The following is a 10,382-nucleotide window of genomic DNA, read 5'->3' as shown; positions in this document are numbered from 1 at the left end:
AAATTGATCTCTCTCTAGTGATGACAAAAGGAAGGATTTCTGTAAGCCCCTGGATAGGGAGTAATAGTGCCAGCAGCCTATTCTGTATTCTTGGGCTGAAATGAAGCTATAAGCCCATGTGACTATTTTTTACTTTCTTCTGTCTCATTCTTTCATACTTATTGATGAATGTATATTGGAAAAGGAATAGATTAAGCTATGTCCCTGTGAGCACCAAAGGGTTGGAAGAATCGCCAGACATTCATAAACTAAGATCTGGAGTAGTTTGTCAGCATCATAACCCTGTGGGAAGTACAGTCTCACGGAACCCTCTGGAAACCCAGCCTGGCAGTTGATTGGATCAGATAGTTAAAATTCCGGATTCTAGAAGCAGGGGAGTGACTTGTCCAGCTATGTTTGCTGTAAACTTGGTGGAGCTGAATTCTTTGAAGCAAATGTGTTGTTTTATTTTAAAATTTTTTTATCTTTTAAGATTTCTCCCACATTTTTTCCCTCTTTGTATTCTATGTCCCAGCATACTGACTATCCCTGAGGCCCATAATGCTCTCTTTTCATCTCAGCTTCTAGAATTCCTGGCTTCCTTCCACACTCAGCTAAAATATCATCTTCTGCAGGAGACCTTCCTCAATTTATTCAGCTACTAGTACTTTCCTCTCTAAGGTTCTTATATGTAGCTTGTATTTTTCTAGTAACCTATGTGTTGGTTACCCCAAGACAATGTAAACTCTTTTGAGACTTTCTGAGGTTTTTTTTTTTTTTTTTTTTTTTTGTATGCTCACTTTCTCTAGGTCCTGAGGCGTCAGACAGGAGAGTGTGCCCTAGTTCAGGGAGATATTTCTGCATTTTTGTCCTTACTATAGTTTTTCAGTAAATAGCTTTTTATAAAAGCTAAAAAAAATTTAATTAGCTATCAATATCAGAATGATATCAATTAATTAAATCGATAGCAGACAACTAATTACTGTCATTAACATTGCCAAATGACATTGGAAAGAAAGCATAAGAATTGGGGAACTGTGTGACCCAGGTGCAAGATGAAATCTCTTCTTGACCAACGAGGCAGTTCTTGTCTGATGTCTTGTCTCAGGAGTTCACTTTTAGCAGCTGATGGGAAATCAAGAGATATATTGGTATACTGGTTCTAGTGGTATTCTTGTTCACTATCGAAATTCTATACTTTCTCTGCTTTCTTTCTCTCATCTTTTTTCTCCATAAGACCTTTAGGAGTCACATCTCCACATATCTAACAACACAAGACAGTGGTCACCTAGTCTCTTTTTAGAAGGGATGATACTTATATTTTAAGGTTTCTCACATATTATTTCCCTTTATGCAGTCTATGGTCTGCTCGCTGTTCTTCTCACTCACCATCACTGATCTCCATATGTTCACACTGGCATTGCCAGTCTGGAATGCTCTCTCTCCTCACTTCATCTTCCTAGAATCCCTGGTTCCTTTCCAGATTCAGCTGAATACACATCCTGAAAGATACTTTCTTCTCTAACCTAGTAGCCTTCCACTTAATTCTATATGTATCTTGTATATACTTCTTTATATGTGTGTTGTCACTCCAAGAAAACATACACTTCCTGGGTAAGGGACTCTATCTTTGAGTTCTGAAGATGTAGCAGTGCCTACTACATAGTAAGGACTTAATGAATATTTGCTAATTGATTAATTGATTGAATATGCAGCTAGTTAGTGACAGAGATGGTACAAGGACTCCAGTCTCTTGACTGAGGGCACTGCTCTTCCCATTATGCTTTACTCTTTTCTCCAGCTTAAACACATTTAAAATTTAGACAATTATTGATCAGGCAGCTCAGAACCTGGAGTCTCTTCCTGACTAAACGCTAAATATTCATGATACAGCTTTGGAGAAAATCCTTGGCTACTCTATTAGGATGGCTGATTAAGATCATTAACAAAGATGATTGTTGCATTGACCTAGGGCATGTAGAGGCTAAACAGTTCAAAACACAGAGGAAATATCCTATTCAAGAAATCTCTTTTAGGACTCTTAAAAATCTTTGGATATTTTTGCCCTAAAAAATAAAAATTCATTGTGTGATGTAATCAAGAGCAAAATCACTAACTGGGAGCTTTGTACACTATCCCCTCTTCTCCAAAAGGTCAAAGAAATATGTGTATATCATTGGATGAAACATATCTTTAAAGATTTCACTTGCTTGGTAGTATTCCTGACATATTTCTGAAAGAACCTTTTTCTGGATAAAATAAAAGTTTTACCAAAACCATACAGGTCTAGGCTATGTGCCAAGGACAATTCCATAAACAAGGCCATGATGAATCAGAAGCCCAAAGCACTTTCAAGTGAAGGTTAAAAATACAGGAAGTAGAAACTGCCCCAATTCCCCACCAATTAAAATCTCCAAAAGCCTAAAGCAGAGATCAAAAAGTAGATCATAGAAAGAAACAATAGAAAACAGAGATAAATAATTAGATTGGATTAATTCTGTCCATGAATATAATGTCAACATATATCTCTGCCTCACCTTTAGATTTAATACAAAATAAAACAAAAATACAAAAAAAATGAATACAAAAATACAAAATTAAATATAAAAATTAAGCACTGTGTTAGGCCTCAGGGAAAAAATGAAACTGTCCTAGCTTTGAAGGAGGATTTCTTTCTTCTAGAGAATATAATACCTACATAGATTAGTAAATATAGAATATGTGCATAGCAACAGAAAGTAATCACAAGGGCTAGGAAACATCAATTTGGGTATAATCAAGAAAGGCCCTGTGGAGGAGGTACATGCTCTATCAATTAAGGCATAATCAAGGGTGACAAGAAGAGTGAACTAGAGCTTCTAACGCAAGAAGGCAGATTTGACTTCCCAGTGTCATTGAGACATGATGGCAAGAGCCCCATGGCTGCAAGATGGCTAGGGAAGAATATGCCAGATTTGGAAGAGACTGGAGGGGTTAGTGTGGAGGAAAAGGAAATAGATTGGAGGTAAAGGATCAGAAGGATATATATTACAGATTTACACTCAGGTGAGGAAATCCAGGATCCAGAATGGAGAGAAATGGCTTAAATATTTGAATGACAATTGCGTCAGAAATGGACTTGAGCTATGGAACACGTACCCCTGCAGGTATCACTGAACCAAAGTAGAATGAAGCATTGATGTATACAAGCATGCTATTCCAGGCTAAGAGGAACACAATGCCTGTCTTCCTTCTAAACAGATTTATAAAAAGAGAGGGATTAATCAGCCTAATCATTTTGGAGAAGCAGAATATATTGATTGCCTCTTAGACTTTTCCTATTTTGAAAAAGCAAATTATGCCTCAATTTCTTGCCTAAGACAAGATGTTCTTTTTTTTTTTCAGGTGAAGTCATGAGAAACATATTTCCATATTAGCTATGTTGCAAGAAAAAAAAAAAGGCTTTAATTTGCATCCAGAGTTTATCTATTTTCTTTCTGAAGGTCAATAGCATTTTTTATCATGAATCCTTTAGAATTGGGATCAGAGATTCTTGACTTGATCAGAGTTTTCATGGATTTTTTTAATTTTTTAAAAGACTGATAACTGGATTTCAATATAATTGTTTCATTTGTGATTCTATATATTTTATTTTATGCATTTGAAGACAGTTTTCTGAGATGGACTCTATAAGTTTTGCTAGGATGCCAAAGGAATCCATGACACAAAAAAATAAGAATTTTTGTTCTAAATGGAGAATGAGTCAGAGGAATGATGACATCTGCCAGATAGAAGGCGATAATTTATGTTGGATTTTCTTTATCTATAGTTGAAAGATCAATGACGCAATAAACAGAGAATTCCTTTTGATTATGACAAGGCTTGGTACCATGGTGGACTAGGTTCTACAAACAAAATCAGATAATAAGAAAACCCTGCATTGGAAACCAGCTTGCTGCAATATATGCTCTAGTGGAAAAGATCCAGATTCTGTTATAAAACAAAAGAGACCCCAGCTTGGTAACCATGGCAAGATGACATGGCCTTCAAACTGTGAATGAACTGTAGAATAAATGAGATCTTTGGCAGCCTTTTTCTCGTCATCCTTTAAAATGGCCACACACAAACTGTAGCCACATTTGTGGGAGAGGTCAGACACTGAAAAATGTTGCTGTTGGAAAAAATCGTCAGGGCAGAACATTCCACATCCCTTCACCCCCACCCTTCTCTCTTTCTTGGAGTGAAAGACTCAGGAACTCTATGGGTAGCCTAATGAAGTTCGGAGGATGGGCAAGATGCAGCTACTCTGCAGGACCTATGAAGAGAGTCTAGGAGTGCTAAATTTCAACAAATATGCACCTGTATTTGTCTGAGTTTTCAGTTGCTATCTGTTATATCTGACATTTTCTTGACAAAGATAGTGAAATGGTTAGCAATTTCCTTCTCTAGTTCATTTTATAGATGGGAAAACTGAGGTAAATAGGATTTAGATGAATCTTCCTGACTCCAGGCCTGGCACTCCATCCACTGTGCCACCTAGCTGCCCTTTGTCTGGGCTACATTGATCCATTTTTACTGTTGGTAGAAGAAAAAAAAGAATAAAATTTATTGCTTTGAAGACTTGGCTCTTCATACAAACTGTAATTGAATTGAAATCCATCAACCTAATGTGATTAAAATGTTGTATTAGAATTCATATTATAGAATATATTGTTTGATGATCTTTAGTGACAACATTCAAGTGAATTAATAATCACTTAGGTAAAACTCAGAGGGCCTCTGTTCTACTGGAAGGGATGCTTTTGTAAATGCTAAAAGGGAATGTAGCTTCCTACAAGAGAACAGTTTTGAATGTTAAGAACTAGGGAACAAGAATCTTGCTTGTTCAATCAGGTATTGACTTTTTTGGATAAAGCATTAAATCTTGCTTTTGTCAAGCTTTAGAAAGCTGGATATTTACAACCTTCCTGAAACAGATTTGGAAACTATAGAGATATATTGGAGCCAATTGTCTACCTCCCAATCTCATCTTCATTTCCAGCTCTAAACCTTACTCTCACTCTCATTCTTATTGTGATATATAAAAACTTTGAGAGATGTAATATCTTAGTAATTAATTATTTTATTAATAATACTAGAAGATAATTAATAAAAGGGATGAATGACATTCTTCCATGCCAAAAATCCCTCATGGAACCTTTGGAAGAATGAGAGGCAATCAGCTCTGATTGGTTAATAATTAATGAGAAGAATTAATATTATAATGAGTGATTGGGGGGTGTGACTTTGATTATTCTCACTTCCAGAACACCTTTGGTCTCAAGCACTCTAGATAAGGGATCTACCCTCCCCCAAACTTGAGTAAAACACAATGGATTGGAATTCACCTTAGATTAATTCTTTGTAAGGTTCTCCAGCTGAGTGGTGTAATGATTCCAAGATTTCATCTCATCCAATTTCCCTTCAGAAAATTAAGCTTTGATCTAATTTCCAAATAAGGGAAAAAATTCTGAATCTTCCCAATTAACAATTGGTTATTTAATAATCATTTTTCTCATGACTTTTCACCCTTGCTTGTAGAGGGCCAGAACTCTGGACCAAGGTGTTAACTTGAAAGAAGGTGTTAACTTGAAACAGGGTGTTAACTTGAAACAAGGTGTTAACTTAACTTGAAACAGGGTGTTAACTTGAAAGAAGGTGTTAATTTAACTTGAAACAAGGTGTTAACTTAACTTGAAACAAGGTGTTAACTTGAAACAAGGTGTTAACTTGAAACAAGGTGTTAACTCAGTGGAATTGATGAGGTAGCACTATTCCAGGTTGATCTTTTCCCCTTCTTCATTGGCTGCCATCTAACTAAATGCTGGGAGAACATCCCAGCACAAGCACAAAAATCTTTAGTTATAATTCTGGGATAGAGAAGGGAAGACAGTGTAGGAGTATGTATATTCCTGGAATGGAGAAAAGTTAATAAGAGGAGCTGAAACATTCCTGCTCCTGCCTCACATATAAAAATGGACTTTCTGCAACCCATGTTTTGAGGGACAGAAGAGGAGAAGAGGGATAGTGGGTAGAATGCCAGGATTGTAATCAGGAAAACTCCTCTTTGTGAGTTCAAATATGACTCCCAACCCTAGTTGTGTAACCTTGGCCAAGTCACTTAACACCTTTTTTTTTTTTTTTGGTACTTCCTTAAGAAGGACCAAGGTGTGAACTCAGCCTTAGAGCAGAACATGTAAAGACTCTAAACTCAGGAGTTCTCACCTTTTGTGGGTGGAGTAAAGGAAGGGGCAAGTCAAAGGAAGACATATAAAAGCCTCCAACACCTCAACCTTGCATTTTTTCCTGCCAGAGCTTTAGGGAAAGAGCCAGCATTGCCTCTCCTGAGAGCATCTGAGAAAGGAGGAATTGAAAGCCCAGAGACATGGATATCAAAGGCTTAATTGAAGATCTCCAAGCAAACCTTTCTTGCTCCATCTGCCTGGACTACTTCACAGATCCAGTGATTGCCAAATGTGGCCACACTTTTTGCAACACCTGCCTTAGCCACTGCAGGGTGAGAGCTCAGGAAACATTAGCCTGCCCAGAGTGCAGAGCAGATATCAATTATGTCAGTGACCTAGTGAGCAACAGGTGTCTGCAGCAGCTGTCCATCACTGCCCAAATGCTCAGACCTCATCTACTGCAGGTCCTTGTGGGCTGGAGCATCTGTGAGAAACATGGAGAAAAGGAAACGCTCTTCTGTGAGGAAGATCACAGAATTCTCTGTGATTCCTGTTCTTTAGCACCAGAGCACAAGAATCACCAAGTGCTTCCCTTGGAAAAGGTGGTTGCCAAGGGCGAGGAGAAGCTCTTGGAGACACAGAATATCTTAAAAAGGAAAGAAGAGTGTCTTCAGATGGAATGGGCCTGTGTCATACGGGAAGAGATAAAATGTTGTAAGCGCTCTCTGAATTTCCAACGCTTACTTATATATGAATATAAGACAATGCATAAGTTCTTACAGGATGAAAAAATTCTACAATTGCAAGGGCTGACCCAACAATTCAGAGACAACAAGGTGAAACTTGAGAGGAACACAATCGAACTATTACAAGAAATCCAAAATCTGCAACAAATGCTTTTGGAAGTTGAGAAGCATTTGAAGGAGACACCCTCAGAAATGCTCCAAGGTATGAAAGGCATTTTGGAAAAAAGTGAGAAGCTGCTACAACAAGAAACAAAGGCTGTCTCTGAGAAGTGGACCACCTTTCCCATCACTGGCCTGAGAGAAATGCTCATGACCTTCTACAGGGATATAACTCTGGATCCTCAAACAGCCCACCCTCATCTCCTCCTGTCCGAAGACTTGAGGAGTGTCAAGTACACAAGCGTCCCCCAGGACCTGCCTAACAACAAAGAAAGATTTGTCCATTCGCTGACTGTCCTGGGGGCCCAGACCTTCACCTCGGGCCGGCACTATTGGGAAGTTGAGGTGGGAGAAAAGACAGAGTGGGAAGTGGGCATCTGCGAAGAGTCAATCAACAGAAAGTTGAAGCGCTCCCCGTTCCCCGAGGATATCAGGACCCTAGCTGGCTGCAAATATCAAAATAATTTCTTTCTCTGGAATTCAGAGTATGGCTGTCATTCAAGCCCACCTGTCCACAAAGTGGGCATCTTTCTGGATTATGAAAGGGGACATGTAGCATTTTACAATGCCTTAGACAGATCTCTTCTTTGTAGAGTCCCAAACAAGGCCTTTCGAAAGCCTATGCAACCTTACTTCTCTCCCTGTCTTCCCGATGAAGAAAGCACCCCTGGATCTCTCATTATATGCCCCAGGAGTACCCAGCAGATGCCTGAGAAGGAGGGAAAACTCTGCTTCAAACTGAGGACAACTCTGTGATTTTTGTCCATCAGTCCCAAAGCAAAAAGATCACCAGGGTCTTACCTTAGAAAGTCTACTGCCAAGTGCCAGGAGAAGCTCCAAAAGACAAAGTACATTACCAAAGATCAAGGAAATTTGCTGATATTATTTATATTGAGAAGAATAACTGGGAAGAGGGAATCAGAAGTTAGTCTGCTTGGAATTCCACTTAACACTGCCTCAATTTCCTTATTTCAAAATGAGCTGGAGAAGAAAGTGACAAACCAGTCTAATATCTTTTCCAAGAAAACCCATAGTGACATGACTGAAAAATTACTTAATAAAATAAAGGGACAATAACTACAAATAAATACTTATAATTTATTGGTTGACTGATATGGTTTATTGCTAGCTTCATAACTCAAAACTAATGTTCAAAGGAAGTTGAGAATGCCCCCCCTGTAGGTTGGCTCTTTTGGTATACTTTCTGACCACTATACATCAGGTAGAAAGGCAACAAATAATGGTTTGTATATTTTCAATATTATTTGAAGCCATATATGACCTATAAATTCTTGGGAAATGCCTTATAATGCTATAAATATGCTCATAAATTAAGTGTATATGAAACCAAAGAAATGACTGATGATGATGATGACATTGATGTGTTTCATTTAAAGAGCCAATTTCTGCACATACCATGGCTATTGTAATGCTGGAGAAACTGAGCAAGATAGAGATTAGAGAACAATTCAATAATTTATTAAATGGGAGAGATTTACTAGGACCAAATGGATCCATGGTTTGCTCCCAGGGCTGAATGAGAGTATCATCTCAAAGAATCCAGCAGTGAATGTCAGACACAAGATTCTTTTATAGGGTAACAAGAACAATGACATAATGGGGGAGGTACCTGGATGGGGATGACCTAATGGGAGGGAGTCATCTAGGATGATATAATGGGAGGTACTGCAAAGGCTCCTGGTATTCTAATGATGTCTAAAATGGATAAAGACCTTTATCCCATCAAACATTAAAAGAGGGAATGACTATAGCCTAAGGTCTAAGGTATAAGACCTTTATCCTAACATAAGAGAAATGTTATAACCTGAGGCAGAGTAACTGAATAGGACAATTAGGGAAACTGAGTCAGGACATTAAAAGAGAATTGTGGCACAATATTCCACACTCTCTCTCTTCTAACTATTCAAATCTTTGAATTACCTTCCTCTGGAAAGTCTTAGCACCATAATTTTGACCAACCCTATGTGAAGTAAATAGACAAAATAAAAACCAAAATAAAACTAGAACAATGCAAGGACTTATGGAAAGGGCAAGTCTCTCCCTGATAACCCCAGAGTTAATCAGCAATACACAAAGATCCTCATTGCAATTGTGTCAGGTCCTCTGCAGTTGGGGAGCATATGGACAGTTCACTGTGAGTTAGGTCTATGGTCATTTATGACTCAGCCTTTGGTTACAGAGCAGCAGGGCTCAAGATAGTTGTGCTACCCATTCAGAGGAGCAGCCCACTCCAGGGGAGAAGGCTGAGGCTTGGAATAGCCCCACCTGTCCCTGCCCAGAGGAACAGACAGGGCTACAGAAAGGATCAGATTTCTGAGCATATTATGCAGTTAGACCAAGGCAGGCAAACCCCAAACTTTTAGAGGCCTGACACCAAAACTGTAAGGTCCTGTTAAGTACACTGAAATACTCATTAAGGATCTGGGATAACAGGTGTGGGGAAACAGATCATAGAGACTGCCCATCCTAGGACAGGTGTCTGATTTATGGATGTTTCTAAAAAATAATCCCCAAAACTGAGTCTGCCAGGGCAATTCAATAGAATAAGGGGTTCCTAGGTTAAAGTATAACCAGCAAATAATAGTCCAGTAAATTTAAGCAAGGAGTAAAAGACTGTTTAAAGTATTTCCAATTAAATCTGAACTAGTAAGATAAGGGGTGGGGCAGAAGTACTTAAGAAAATACACCAGTTTTCCAATTTCCTATGTCTTCCTCCCTTTTTTTTCTTTTTTTACAGAAAGAAATTATCAAGTAACCATTCCACATATAAATTCCAAGAGCCAATCAAAATTCCTATACATATACATAATAGACTAAAAATCCCTCAAACATAACAGCAATAGTCACACAAGTTTAACAATTTCCATCCCAAACACAGTAATGAAATTTTAACAATTCAACCACTTTCCCACTCCCCCATAGCAGTCCAAATTACATCAGGAACAGGGGTGATGGCTTTCCCAAAAACTGTTTCCTGCTGAAGATGGGCAGAGATGCTCAGTACAGGGAGGGGAAAGGGTATAATGTGGCATGTTGACAATCAAAGCTTCATCTAGGTCTCAGAAGCAAGTCAATATAACTGTAATTTGACCAAATCTAGAAACAAAACCAAATCTAACAAAAGTTAGAACAGTCTGAGATAGAAAGACTGGCCCACAAGGACTGTTACAAGATGTGGCCTTTCATTAGTCATAAACTTAAAACCAAACAAAACAAAACAAAAAAACCCCAAAAACTTGAATATCCAGACACAATATCTAGTAACTTGATAGAT

The 10,382-nt window shown here is 38.3% G+C and overlaps 1 pseudogene; it reads left to right on the top strand.

Annotated features, from left to right (window-relative positions):
• Positions 1–6,382: 6,382 nt before the first annotated feature.
• LOC141562415 (putative E3 ubiquitin-protein ligase TRIML1 pseudogene) lies at positions 6,383–7,843 on the top strand (annotated as a pseudogene).
• The last annotated feature ends 2,539 nt before the right edge of the window (positions 7,844–10,382 follow it).

The sequence above is a fragment of the Sminthopsis crassicaudata genome, chromosome 3 (assembly GCF_048593235.1).
Source record: "Sminthopsis crassicaudata isolate SCR6 chromosome 3, ASM4859323v1, whole genome shotgun sequence".
In the NCBI taxonomy this organism is placed as follows: Eukaryota; Metazoa; Chordata; class Mammalia; order Dasyuromorphia; family Dasyuridae; genus Sminthopsis; species Sminthopsis crassicaudata.
This window is presented reverse-complemented; position numbering and strand designations above follow the sequence as displayed.